The sequence below is a fragment of the Curcuma longa genome, chromosome 9 (genome assembly GCF_044706935.1).
Source record: "Curcuma longa cultivar G26 ecotype Majalengka, Jawa Barat chromosome 9, ITB_CL_G26_1.1, whole genome shotgun sequence".
Taxonomy (NCBI): Eukaryota; Viridiplantae; Streptophyta; class Magnoliopsida; order Zingiberales; family Zingiberaceae; genus Curcuma; species Curcuma longa.
The window spans coordinates 2,926,681-2,941,799 of record NC_133869.1 but is presented as its reverse complement, the minus strand read 5'-3'; the positions used below and the strand labels follow the sequence as shown (position 1 = coordinate 2,941,799).

Below are 15,119 nucleotides of genomic sequence, written 5' to 3'. Positions count from 1 at the left end.
TGCGGAGGGATGTGAGTAATGTAGATGGGATCTATCCCTTCCATATGATGGAAATGATATCTATAGGCCCCTTGATAGAGTAGGACTGCAAAATGCATGATCATGCTCGAATAAGTCAATATGAGATATTGAGCTTATTTGATAGAGTAGTCTACTTGAAGATCAAGAAATTCATGATTGATAAGAGGATGACATGGTCTATGCCTCATTGATCAATCTAGATATCAAGGATAAAAGAACTGAGTCATACAAGATAGTAGTCACAGAAGGTTATGTCGGATCTCGACATTCTCGTCACTTGGGTAGTAATGATGTATTGCTAGATGCCGCTCATTGCTTATGTCTCTAAAATGGTTTTAAAGACATTGCCAACGTTACGAGAACCTATTGGGTCACACACTTAGGACATGTGATTTGGAGATGGTTCATGTGATGGATCATTAGGCCATTGGGTTGAGTCTAATGTAGATTAGACTCATTGAGTGAGACTCAAGGTAGACTGATTGAATTAGACTCGAGTTGGACTCAAGTCAATTCGAATTACAGTGATTGGCACTAATGCTAGTGGAAGATTATTAGTGTCAGCCCTTAGTGCCAAATCGAATTGATTAGTGAGACTCGAGTTGGACTCAAGTTAAATCGAATCCATTAAGAGGGTTGCATGAGCATCATTAAGAGGGTTGCATGAGCATCATGCATGAGATTATTAAATGTATTAATTCCATGGAATCCCAAGAGTAAAAAACCTTTCATATTCCATGGTTGGATATAAAAAGGAATGAGAGGCTCTTTAAAGTAGGACTATTGGTCTTCTTCCTCTTCTCTTCTACCTTGGCCGAACCTAGTATTGTAGCTAGTACCACAATTTGGTTTCTCTCCATCTCAGTGTTCGTGTTGATACCGTGGAGGCGCGAACACACTGATCGTGCTGAGATCTATCAATCTTTGAAGGCAAGAGTTGTTGTCGGGATTGTGAAGGGCTCGCATCGAAGATAACCTCGATTCTAGTAGATAGAATCGGTAAAATGAATGTGATTTCGCATGGATCTTCTGGAGGAATCCTTTTTCCACTGCATTTTATGCAGCTAAAATTATTTTTAGGCGCATGTAGATCCCTACAGTTGGAATAGTTAGAATTGGGTGTTAAGGTTATTGTTAATTAATTAAGATTCATTTGTTGTTAGGTTTTGTTTGTTAAATCCGGTTGTAAATCGAGGAATGGTGGTGTGAATTAGTTAATGGGGTTTTATTAAACTAATTAAGATAGTAATTAATGATTAGGTCTTGGTTTGATCATTAATTGTTGGTATGGGAGTAATAATCCATTAAATTGATTTATCAAATAATATGAGATGAATTTCGATAGGGGGATTAGTGGGATTAAATTATAAAATTTAATACTGTAATTTGATATAGTATCGTTGTAGTAAGTGTTGTGTTGTTGTTTATTTCAAGACCTTGATTTGATTGGTCCTATTATTCTCGGAGTGTGATTGACGGTCGTCGGATTCAGGTGGATACCCTGTACGTGGTCACTATATGTGTTCTTTCAGTGCATGATCTATTGTTGTTGTTATTTACCCTGTTGATACTCCTGCTACTTGTACCATTTATCTAGTTGATACCTTATGATATTCGTTGTTTGATACCTTCAAGTTGACCATTGATATAATCTGATATTATCCTATTGCTACTTCTGTTACCCAGGTTATTTACCTAGTTGATACCTTGTGTTATTTATTGCTTGATACAAGCTGGTTGACCTTTGAATGATCTATCCATTGATAGTACAATCTTGATTTTATATTGTTGACCTATGTTGACTTATCTTGATTCATGTTGAACATGCTGATTAGTTGTAACTATTACATGTTGAGATGATCATCATAACATCTACATACTTGAAGTAGGTGTTATTGCTTGTTGTTGTTGTTATATCTCACTGCCTGTGTAGGTGAGATCATTATAGCACTACCTGTGTAGGTGCTACGCATTACCTGCTTGTGTGGGTGCTACGTACTGTCTATGTATGTGCGATCATTATAGCATTGCCTGTGTGGGTGCTACACACTGCCTGTGTGGGTGCAATCATTATAGCACTGCTTATGTGAGTGCTACCATGCATTTGCTGTTGTATTATACTTCATTGTTGTTTACAGCATCGTTGTGTGTGATTGTTGCACAGTATGATATATGACTATTGCACTTGTATGATGTATGACTATTGCACTTTATGATATATGACTGTTGCATTGTATGACATAACATGCATTGCATGTATTTGCATGATTCCTATACCTGTTACATAGTATTGATCTTCCTTTGTTATCTTAGTTGATATATCATGTTCTAATACCATGATTCATGTTACCTGTTGATTAGAAATTTCTTTTCTTTATATCTTATTTGGAGAGATTGTATACTCTTGTTATTCTTGCTGATATATCTTTACATGCACTTTTATCCTGTATCCACTGAGTATCTAATGCTCACTACCCAGACCCTGGGATTGTCTTGTTTTCTCCCTAGGTAGTAGATAGGAGGATAATATTTGGAGCTTGGAGATCTGGCCGGCTGTATCCATCTCACATCAGAGGATTTGTATTGGTTGGTATGGGTTTATGGTATTGTGGTACTAACTGTATTTATGATTTGATGGATTTTTGTGAGTATCAGAGTTATTAGACTTATGTTTGTTGTAGTTTGCTTATTCTCGTTTTACATGCATGTGATAGTAATAGTTTGTGGTTGTGTGGGTCTTACTATTTGTCTATTTTGCATTGGGTATGTATGGATATGGACGTGTAGTCCTTATTGTAGCCGTGTTGGCCTTTTGTATACATGTATTCAGGAAAATTGTCATAGTTACAGGGGAGATGCTGTCAAAAATTTTCAGACGGTCATCTCTCGGGACGTGACAACATGAGTGAGATGGAACTAGGAATCAATTTAACTGAATTAATTAATCATACCTTAGCCTAATTAATACATTTTAAACTTAGAATTTTTATTATTGACTTGAAAATTTATAATGAATTTTTTACTATTAAAGTAATTTATTCTTAACTTGGAACCTAAGCTATCATAATTAAAAAGGGAGAGATTATTGGTGTAGGGAGCACCAAATGATCGAACCTGAATTTTGATAATGACAAAGAGTTCAAGTAAGTCTGTAAAGTGGACTAATGAGTTGAATTGAGTGTGCAACTAGCACAAGGAATTCTTAGTTGTGGCTAGGCAAAGGAAGACCTAGTATGGAGGATTAGGCAAAGGAAGATCTGGTCTGGAGGACTAGGCAAGGAAGTTCTGGTCAGGGGGACTAGGCAAGGAAAAAACCTAATTTGGAGAATTGGGCAAGGAAGTCCTATTCTGGAGGGCTAGGTAGGAAGTCTTGGCAGATCAGAGCACCAGGTGGGAAAGTTTAAGCAGGTTTAGAGGATTAGACGTCTAACAGTGGAAGTCCTAGAAGCTGAGGATCAAGGCTGAGCAAAAGTCTAATGGATCTAAAGGACCAGGTTAGCAAAAGGTAACTTCTCCCAAGTGAAATGGATGAGGATGCGTTCCCGAGAAGGGGAACAGTAGGCATTAGTCTGACCTAGATTTCACTAGAAACTTAAACTCAAAACTAAACAGTTTGCCAAAACTATTACTTTTCTGTTTATACTTTGTTTCTGGACTAACTTGTAATGCAGGAAAAAAGGAGCAGGAACTTTATGTTTCAGGTGCCCTTATCTGGATCTAGGCGATTGGACACTCCAAGCATCCGAAAAGGATCCAAGCGCTCGAACGTCAATCGAATGGGCCAGCGAGGGGGATGAGGTGACAAAGTCCCAGTGGTCAGGACACCTCAAGCTCTAGGTGTCCAGATAAGGATAAAGTGTTGCAGAGTCAAAGTTGATCCAACAACCTCCACGTCAGCATCCAGACATCCGGAGGGGATATAGGCGCTTGAAAGATGCTGAGTCCACATCGAAAGCGAATCGACGGATGATGTGGAGGCGCCCGGAAGGGCTTCCAGATGCCTGGATCAACCTTTATAAGTAGCTGTGAGGGGAAACCCTAACAATAATATAATACTCTACTATGACGACTTTTTGAGCGTAAATAGCCAATCCAGTACGTCGTCATAATTTACATTTGAATTCTAATCTTCTAAATCGGTAACATTTATACTATTACTTTTGTACTTAACCTTTTAGGACAGTAAAGGTTTACTGTTCCTGACATATTTTGTAAAGTGAAAAACTCCTTCTTGTAAAAGGGGAGTTTTATAATGGATTGCTCGTAAGAAACGATCAAAGATCGTGGGCCTTAGAGTAGTAGCTTGTGGCTGTGAACCAAGTAAATAAAAGCATATTTATCTTTTATTTTCCACTACAGTTATTATTTACGCACTCTGTTTTACGAACGATTTATCGAATAAGTGAAAAAGCGATAAAGCGTTATTTACCCCCTCTCTAACGCTATAACTCGATCCTACAAGAACTATTGTACATCTTCTAGATTTAAAAGTTTAGCACCAAGTGTAAAAAAATAAAACAAAAACCACTATAATACGTTGGAGAAGCCTTTAAATATATATATTTTCCATTTGCTCAACATATTATATCTCATTTCAGAAAACTAATCATTTATATTTGGCTGATTATTTTCTTCTGTAAAAGGTAAAATCCGCCACCTTAGCGGCCCCACACGATCGGAGGCTGATTGTTTTCACACCATAACTAGTCTTTCTAAAAATTTGAACTACGCAGCTAAGGGTGTAATCGAACGGAGCCGAGCCGAATAGTAAGAGGCTCAAGCTCGAGCTCTATTCATTTTCTCTAAGCTCGAGCTCGACTCGAGTTCGATTCAAATTTTAATTCTCAAGTTTGAGCTAGACTCATAATGAAATTAAATAGTTTGTAAATGGCTTAAGCTTGATTCGAAAATGACTTATTTAAAAATTAAACGAGCTTAATTTGAGATCGACTCGTTAATATATAATATTTATAATTTATATAATATATAATATATATATATATATTAATGAATTTATACATGAGCCTCTTAATGAAAATGATTCATTTAAAAATTAAACGAGCTTAGTTCGAGATCGACTCGTTAATATATAATATTTATAATTTATGTAATATATATATTAATAAATTTATTCATGAGCCTTTTAACGAACATGTTCGCAATCTCACGAATCAATTATTGTTAAGTTCGAGTTCAACTTGATAATGTTTCTAGCTCGAAATTAAGCTAAAGCTTGGCTTGATAACTTAATCGAATGAATTTTTTTTTCAAACCGAGACCTGAATAGCTTGCGAGTGACTTGACTCATTTACACTCCTATACACAACAATGGATAATAAAAAATCTTGAGATAATATTTTCAAAATAAATATATATTATATTCAATATAAATCATTTGTATACACTGTATTTTTACATAATATAGATTGATATTACAAATAAACAAATCCTCTATTTGGTACAACACATATGTTCTATATTGAAATCTTGATCAATCTTTTTTGAAGAACAATAAGTCTTTAAAATTTTTCTTTAACTTTTTACTTTTGAAATTTCGTCGGAATGTGTCTTGGGTAGGGCTGGATCGGTACGGTATACCGAAATTTGTATACGATACCGTATACCGTACCAAAAATTTCGGCATAAAAAAATCTATACCGTTACCATACCGAAAATTTGGTATACCGGAATTTCAGTATTTTCGGTATACCGAAATACCGAAATACCGAATTTTCAGTATATTACACCGAAAATATTGAAAATTTTGGTATACTGATAATTTCGGTACGGTATTATACCGAAAATGTTGCTATACCGAAATACCGAACAATAATAATTGCGTACCGTTACCGATACCGAAAATTTCGGTACGGTATAATACCGTACCGAATTTTTCGGTATACCGAAATTTTCGATATGGACGGTAAATATCGGTATGGTATGTGCGGTATACCGAAAATTCGGTATTTTTTCCCACCCCTAGTCTTGGGGGAGGGGGAATTACATGTAAAATAGGAAAAGATAAGGTAAGTACGGAGCACAACGTGACATTTGGATGACTTAGATATTATATGGTTCGTATATTTTGAAAAAAGAGAATGAAGTTAGCTGTTGGCAGAGATATATAATCGAAAATAAATATGTTTTTTGAAAAATTTGAAATTATGGTGTGCCTTTTTAGGAATTTTTTAATTTTAAATGAGCCCATAAATTACCGAATTAGGATCTCTTTGCAAAAGTCATGGGTGATACTTCGCTGCTCTGTGACCAACTATGTTATTGTGAAGAGGTTGAAGTGTAATTTTTTAATTTATCTTTGATCGTAAAATTGATCATGCATGTTGTTAGAGTGGTAGATTTTATTTTTTTACAGAAAAAATGAAGAAGTTGAAGTGAATAGGAGAGAAAATAAATATATAATATAATTTTATGTTTTATAATAAATGGATAAAATCATATTATTATTATTATTTTAAAAAAATGTTACATGAACGAACAAAAGAGTAAAGTGGAATTAATATAATTTAATTAGGATGGTAAATGAATCCGAATTTGTGAATAGATTTATTATTCGATTCAATAAATAAAGTTAGTTGTTCATTTAATTATATAAGAATTAAAATAAATAAATTTAATATCAATGATTTCGATTTATTAATATTCATGAATAATTTATTAATATATTTATTTATTAATTTATATAAAATTTAATTATCAAGAAAAATATTATAAAAAATATTCATGAACAATTTTATAATTTTTTATTTATTCTTTTCAAATACATAACAATATTGATACTCATTAAAAATAAAACTTATTGATACTCATTAAAAATTTGAAGAATATATACGAAAATATTTATAAATAAATTTGATTAGAACTTTATAAATTTTTTAATAAACATATTTGAACAACCCTAAACAAATAGAACAAAACGGAGTGTGATTTCATTTCCTTTTTCGCATTTAAAACTTAGCTTTGCTCTTTATCCCTTTGCTGAAAAATCCTAAAATGGCAAAACCTAATTAATGTCGCTCATCGTTTTGTTCCATAAACCCGATCTCAGACCTTGCTAAACTACCGTTACGTGCTATAAGACCTTGCCTTTTTCGCCTTCTGCTAAACTCCTGTTCGCCTGACTTCGCCATGGCGATCGCCGATCCTCCGACCTCTGCGGATCTCTCGATCTGCACGGTTGTCTTCGGTCATTCCACATTCCTTGGTCGATCTCTCGTCTCCGCGCTCCACATCTCCGGCCGCTGGACCGTCCGGGTCGCCGACACCCTCCCCCTCCTTCTCCTAGCCCGATCCACCCATACCTGGCGTCCTACTACCATGTCGACGTCACCGATCCCTCCAGCCTTCGTTCCTCCGTCGCTGGCGCCGTTGCCGTCTTCCTCGTTGATCCCCTCCCTTCCTTTCCATCGCAGCCGCCGGTTGGAGACTTCCCGCGCCTCCATGAACTTTCCGTTATCGGCGCCAAAAGCCTCATCTCCGCATGCCGGCAGTCAGGCGTCCGGCGCCTCGTGTATACTGGCTCCGCAGACGTCATCTTTGACGGGGAGAATGATGTTTGCGACGCCGACGAGTCGTTGCCCTACCCTGATGCGGTTTGTGCCTCTTGATGCTTTAGTTTTTATTCTTATTTCTGATTTTAATAGAGCTACGATGCAATTTAACGAGGAAAGAAATGAGTTTTAAAGGTTTTGTTGATCTTGATCAGTATGCGGATGCGATAAATGAACTGCGGATGCAAATGGAGGTATTGGTATTGAGTGCTAATGGACTGGATGACTTGTTGACCTGTGCACTACGGCCAAGCATTATTTTTGGGCCAGGAGACCCATATTTCGTGCACTTTATTGTGAAGGAAGCTAGATCTGGAATAGCGAAGGTTTGAAGATGCCTATTTTGAACTCAATTATTTGAATGTTGTATTCCGTGTCCTCATTTTTTTGATACTTTTTCAATATAATAATTAGGTTTTTTAGGATTTTTTACATATGAGTTCTAGTATTGACGGAAGAATGTTTAGTTGCCATGGGAAAGCAAAACAGAGATTCATCACTAGACTTAGCCCCTTTCAAATAAGTAGCCATATATTTTCCTTCCTTGATCATCCATTGATTTCCATGTAGTTGAAAAAAGAAAATTATTCAGTCTCGTTGTATTAACATGGATTTTGCAGGATCTCATATGTGACTTCTGTCATCTGATCACAATTCAATTTTAGATAGAATTATTACCTGGAAAAAGTTCATTTGGGTGAATATTGATGGAGTGGAAAGGTCAACATAACTATAGTCTATATCTAGCTATGTAACTGAACTGGAAGCTTCACCTTTTTGCCAGATAGGAATTCAACAAACCTGAACAGATTAGAATTCTACAAATAGCTGAATTAATGATTTCCTTTCTGATGTCCTGCAGTAAGGTTGGCATTTTTAGCTTTGTTCAGATCAATAAGCTATGGAAGTGTATATATACATATAAGATGAACTTCTTGACAGCCGTAAATAGGTAAATGTTTGTAGAAAGTGAAACTTTCATGTATATTATAATTCAATTCTTGATTAATTTTGAACTTTAAAATGATTATTTTGGCATAGTTGAGGGAGAACTTTCAAAGTGATTTATTGATGGGAATGCTTAAGGTGATATAGAAGAGGATGGTAGGTTCATAAAAATAATCAAAAGATCACCATGAGGCTTGTATAAGACTTATTTCAAGGGTGAAAATTTGAAGTATTTCTTCTATTTGCCTTTTCTTATAAGTTGACTATATTATGACTAATTTACGTACATCTACATAGTTGAAATGTTATGGTTTTTTCCCCTCACATCCATGTAACGAGGCTTTTGTTCCAGTTTGTCATAGGAAATGGTAAAAATCTTTGTGATTGCACCTACATAGACAATGTGGTGCATGCTAACCTTTCTGTGGAATCTGCTCTTAGTTTGTCACCAGCTTCTGTTGCTGGAAAGGTATTAGCATGCACTCTGCTGGATGGAAAATTCATACTTCATATATCTGAACAAACTACAACTGATGCACTACTTTTTATTCATTTCCCTATTGCAGCCATTTTTTATTACAAATGATGAACCAATAGAGCTATGGGAGTTCATTTCTTACATATTAGAGAATCTGGGGTACAAGAGGTAATGTCAGAGGAGATTCATTTGATTAATAGGCAAAACTACTTTATTGTTTGTGGTTATACCAAATTTACTTGTTATCACACTTGTATCCTAACTTGATGTGTTAAACAGATTAGAAAGTCAATGCAGAATCACACTAATTATCTTCCAATCAGTATTAGTTGTATATATCAAGTGAAGTTTCTTTAGTATACTCCTTTTTGTTCATGGATGAAGTTGACTCTGATTTTCTTGTTGGACTTGAAATCATGGTTTGAAATCTCGTCTTATGTTGGTTGGCACAGCTAAAACATAGCATTCTGACAAAGTACCAAATTTGAATATTGATCGGTAATCTCTCCTGTGTCGATTATGTCAATAAGTAGTGTACCGCTTAGACACTTAGCATGTTTTGGTACATGCCAATACAAATTCAAGTAATGTTTGATTTTTTCTGCATACTTTTCTAAAATTTTAATTCAATTATTATCTAAGTGCTATAATCTTAAATAAAATCATACAAACTAAGTGTAAGTCAATTATAGGAAGAAAGGTTATATGATTTTTTTCACAATTATTAATTTGAAATGGTATTTAAAATGTTACACAATAATTGGGTTGGCAATTGACATAAATAAATTGTATGAGTTGGTGTGCTGAGATAGAGTTAACAGTTGATGGATGGGAAAACTAAGAGATGATAAATTTATTAACTTTGTTAGAATAGGATGGATTTGGTAAATGCTGAAAGTAAGTAGTAGAGTTTTAAAAGTTGAATAATTTGTGACAGTTTTAGTAATTAATCCTTTTCCTTTAGAAGTTTCTCGATGCATAACTTATGACACTATGCAGTGTGCTGTGTCACCGTTGCAACGTTAAGGGTAAACTAGCTTTTGCATACCTTGGATTTAGCTGATGTGATATGGAAAATTTCAGGCCTACCTTTCACATTCCTGTCAAGCTTGCATTGCTAGTTATCTCGCTTTTGAAGAGGGTTGGCGACAAGTTGAATGGTGGAGAATCTAGTCTTGTTCTTTCTGCTGCCACTGTGCATACACTCTCTTGCTCCAGAACATTTGATTGTTCAAAAGCAAAGAACCAATTTGGTTACTCATCGACTGTATCATTTCAGGTAATTCCTTGATTGATTTTGTGCTCATGCATTATCTTTTACTGTGTTTTCTCTGTATTTAACTATATTGAACCAAAGCTTATTGCTTTTTATTTATGAAAAATGGAAATTTGGCAAAATTTACAGTGAATATGTTGCATTATACTTCTCAACTAAATTGGTCAGTAATTTTTAATGAAGATAATGAGTATATAAAGTTCAAATTATTTTATGGAGGTTTTAATCCATTGTACATAGCGCATGTATGCATGTCCTTTTCCCATAATGGACCACATGGAATTTGCATGATAGAAGCCCCACAATATGCAATGAGTTCTTTACCTCTGTAGTTTAATTACTTTTTTTTTTTTTCTCTTCCCTAATTGTTAGATAGAAAAAAATAATATTTATATTTTGAAAATTTTGCTTTTGTAGTTTTTAACACGATAAATGTATTAAGAAGCAAGAGAAACCACACCTACATGTTACCAGTAACTACATTCATCGCGCTAAGTTGGACGAGCTCTCCTTCCATTCTAGTATTGGCGGGCATGCATAATTATTTTTTATTTCAATCACATTAGGTTGGACAAGCTGGACTTCCATTCTAATATTGACTGATCGTTCATTATTACATTTTATTTCACGATTCAGTACATAGTCCAAACCATCATGCGAACATAGAATAGATATTTTTATCTAACCATTTGAAATTTATGTTGCTCATCACTTGGATGAATAATTATGTGGTTTCTAAATACTTCATTGAACAAGAAGTTCAATGTAAAGAAATTTAGATTTGTCAGATATATAAGTCATGCTCCACTAAAGAATATATCATCTTGATTAAATCCATGTGAAAAAAAGGAAGTTGATGAGGAGTCAACAGAAAATAGTTAACTGGGCTCTTCAAATTATAAAACAATTTATCCAAATCCATTCACAAAACATGAGTTTTTTCCCCTTAATGAATGCATTGAGAAAATTTTCATTTATTTCTGTTCACTTATGTGCATGCACATGCAGACACGATGGATACATCAATTTGTGTTTGGAAGTTACTTGAGAAGGATCTGGTCATTTATTCTAACCATTTTATATAGTAAATGTCATTTTTGTGTGTTAGTGTGCTTCACTTTTGCTCATGTTGCCTAACTCCAACTTATTTAAAATGGTGACAGAAAGGTCTAGATATGACTGTGAAATCACTCCCACGATTAGAAGACTTGGGTAATTCACGAGAGACCATCAGATCAGAAGCAGATAGATTGTTGGGAAGTGGAGTAGGTTGTTTCATTTATTTTATCCAAGAGCAGTTAATTTCTTTGATTGATAGATGATACATCATTTTTTCTCAGTATTGCTGCTGCATCCTTGAGTTCTTTGCCTTGTAAAAGGTTTTGACCTTTAATTCTTGAATTTGTTTTATTTTCAGTGGCTGATATACTTCTGTGGAGGGATGAAAGAAAACATTTGCTTTGGTAGTTACCTTGTTTGTGCTATTCTATTGGCTATTCCTTTCCGGGAAAACTTTTGTTGCATCAAGTGCTGGAATCCTTGTGGTGGTTTGTCTATCTCTTTTTATCCATGGAATTCTTCCTTCAGAAATGTAAGTACCATGTTGTTTCATGGATATTAGCAATCTTCTTGTTTTTAAAATGCCCAGTAAATCAAATTTTATGTTGCAACTGCTGTGTCCAAACTTTGGGAGAGCTGAGGATAGACTAATTAATGAAGTATACATACAAAACTTGAAACGCTTTCAACTTTTAGTTTGCTGTTTGAAGTTTATGGTTATAGTCAAAGCATGGATTTAATATCAAGCTGTATTGGTCAACATGGGTAAAACATCTTGACACGACTGATATACCAACAGACAAGCAAAATCTCACATCATGATCACCTTCTGCAGAAGCTTATCACAAGAAGCTTTGAGATGCATCACAAGTTTCTTCCTCGAGAAGCTCCGAGTTCACATATCAAAATAATTCCGATTGCATCACAAGTGCCCTTTGAATCATATCATGAGCACCCTCCTTAGAATTGCATTGTGAGCACACTCCACAGTGCCAAAATCCTAGTTGACCCTATCTCTTCTAACATCATCAACTTGCGATGGAGATGCCGAGGTGTAGGTGTTGCCACTCATGTTTCTCTAGAGATAGCGATGCCTCATCTAGGTATGCTTTCTCAGTTCCTCCTACTCTTCTTCTTTCCCTCCTCATCACCATCATCATCATCCATCATCCTTCTCCTGTTTCTTATCGGAGCAACTGACACCTTCTGTTGGCACGGGCCAAAACGGCACAAAATAATTTTGTTATGGATGGGTTCCGAAACCAGCCCGGAATTAGATTTTAAACCTTGAGTCAGAGTGCCTTTTACATAGCTGGATGTGAAACCCAATCTTCTACCAAGTGGATTAACTTTACTTCTAACTTATAATCAACTTCTATAAGAAATGATTCAATGCTGGGAAATCCTTGCTGATTCTAACCAAACATTGAAAAACGTTTTTCTATATTATCATTAATTAATTAGGTACTCTTGTGCTTATTTTGCAAAGACTATTACACCCATCTTCCAATAAGTAAGTATAGCTCACTATTGACTCTCATATATTAGTTAAGAACACATTATTTTGGCTTGTATGTCATAGTGGACAAATTGCTGACTACAGCTAGTTTATTCTATTGTCTATGTGGAAGTCAATCTTTTGACAACTCTACTCCAATTTTTTCAGCAAATGAACCAGATAATTTGTTTTCTTTATTCAAGAACTTGAATACTTGAGTACACAAATTATAGGTTGTTTGATGTTGAACTGAAAACTTCAGTTGGAGACTATCATTTTCTCTTCATGTGAATAATGTCTAAATCTGAGTCTGGGAACACTTTGTGCAGGTTTGGTTTCAACCGTAAGAAGATACCCTCCTCCTGTTTTGAAGTCTCAGAATCAACTATGAGATGCATTTTTTTAGCTTTAGCATCCTCGTGGAATCAAGGCATTTTAGCAATGAGGTTGCTAGCTCAAGGTGATGACTGGAGTATTTTCTTCAAGGTCAGAAACTTAACCTAGATACTGCAATTGAACTACTTTGCATGCAAGGTTTTATGCTAATTTGATTTTGTAGAAAAATGTTATGTGAATTTTTTTGATTGGTTGTCCATGAAATTTAGTATTCGTAATAGCCTATAAAGGAAAAGTGTAACAGTTGAAAAAGGAAAGTGCAGTTCAAAGATGATCTTGAAGTCATCACTGCATCACAAATCTTGTTCTGCAAGCCACATTTCACTTACTTCTCATACTTATATTCTGTCAAACCCAGGTTTGAAATCATGCATTTTTTAAAATTATTTCTTCCAAGATTTCAAGAAAATTAGTTACTTTTGCTATTTCATCATCTACCAAATCTCAAGTATATGTTAGAACTTTTCTCTCTTCTCTATTTATGACATTTTTTTCTCTCTCAAGAGTAAATGATGAAATTTTACTCTAACCAAGGGCTTCTTCAGTTGGATGGATGGATAAGTTGAAGGATGGATGGAGACAAATGGATGGATCTATGAATAAGTGGATAGACAAAGATTATTTTTCCTTTCTACGTATTCGTTTGGACGGATGCATGCTCCATCCATTCATCCACTGTTTCACTTGTTTAGTTGGAAGAATTAGTTGAAGGATATATAATTAAATTTGTTTAAAACATAATATACCTTTTTCTCTATAACTCATGCTATCTTCTCTCTCATTTTATCTAACTTTCATACAGTAATTTATCATCAATAATTTATAAAATAAAAATTATATAGTTTGTAAATGTTTCTTTTTAGATGAACTGAAACTTTTAGGTTTTAATAAATATTATCTATGAATGAAATTTCAATTATGAATTAACTTAGCAAAAATAAATAAGGTTAAAGAGTGCACATGATACTATAATTGAACAAGTTTTCAATTATAAATAAACAATTAATAAAATAGAACGTATTTAATTTGTCGATGTGTCTTTTAGATGAATTAAAAAACTATATATTAAGTATAGATCAAATAAGGGAATAAATTTTTAATGATAGATCAGCCTGATAAAAAGAAATAAAGAAACTGTCAATAATCAGAATATTTCAATGATTAAAACATTTTATTTTAATTTTTGTTAAAAAATCTTCTAAAATTTTTAATATAAATTTGTAATTCATCTATTTTTTAAATCAATATTTTTAGAAAAGATAACAGAAGTTAAGGTGACATATAGTGGAAGTTGCCACTAAGGTGGAGGATGACATTAGTGCATAGGCAATGGTGCGCAAGAAAAACTCTTCTGAGTTTGTGGTGGCGGAGGCATGTGAGACAATCCACAAGGAGACAATCAATTAATATGATTATAAAGACTATACGGTTAATTTTAGAATCAACTAACTATTCTCATCTTGATCCTCCCAACTTGGGAAGGCTAAAAATAAGAGATAAATCAGAATCTTTTCCCTTCAACTTATACCACAGAGTGATATATATTTCCAACCGAATAATCAAACTCAAACGGATGGATATATTGATCCATCTGTCCACACATGCATCCATCTTGATTTACCATCCAAACAAGCAAGCCTTATGTAATTCTTCTTTTCTATTTGGAGGTGTAAGCCTCTCTTTTACCCTCTACGTATTCCATTACCAAGCTTCCCACATAGCATATTGGGGGGGGGGGGGGGGGGTTAATTAGTTGCATTTTTTGCTCTTCTATTTTTTTAAGAGAAGATATGGAAACCCTAACATATGTCATATGTTCAATCTAGTAATTCTCCTTCCATAATTGAATGCTTCTGTTTATTGGGATATTAGCAG

The 15,119-nt window shown here is 34.5% G+C and overlaps 1 pseudogene; it reads left to right on the top strand.

Moving 5' to 3' along the window:
- The first annotated feature begins 6,998 nt into the window (after positions 1-6,998).
- Positions 6,999-15,119, top strand: part of LOC141835094 (3beta-hydroxysteroid-dehydrogenase/decarboxylase-like) — a 10,324-nt pseudogene continuing 2,203 nt past the window's right edge.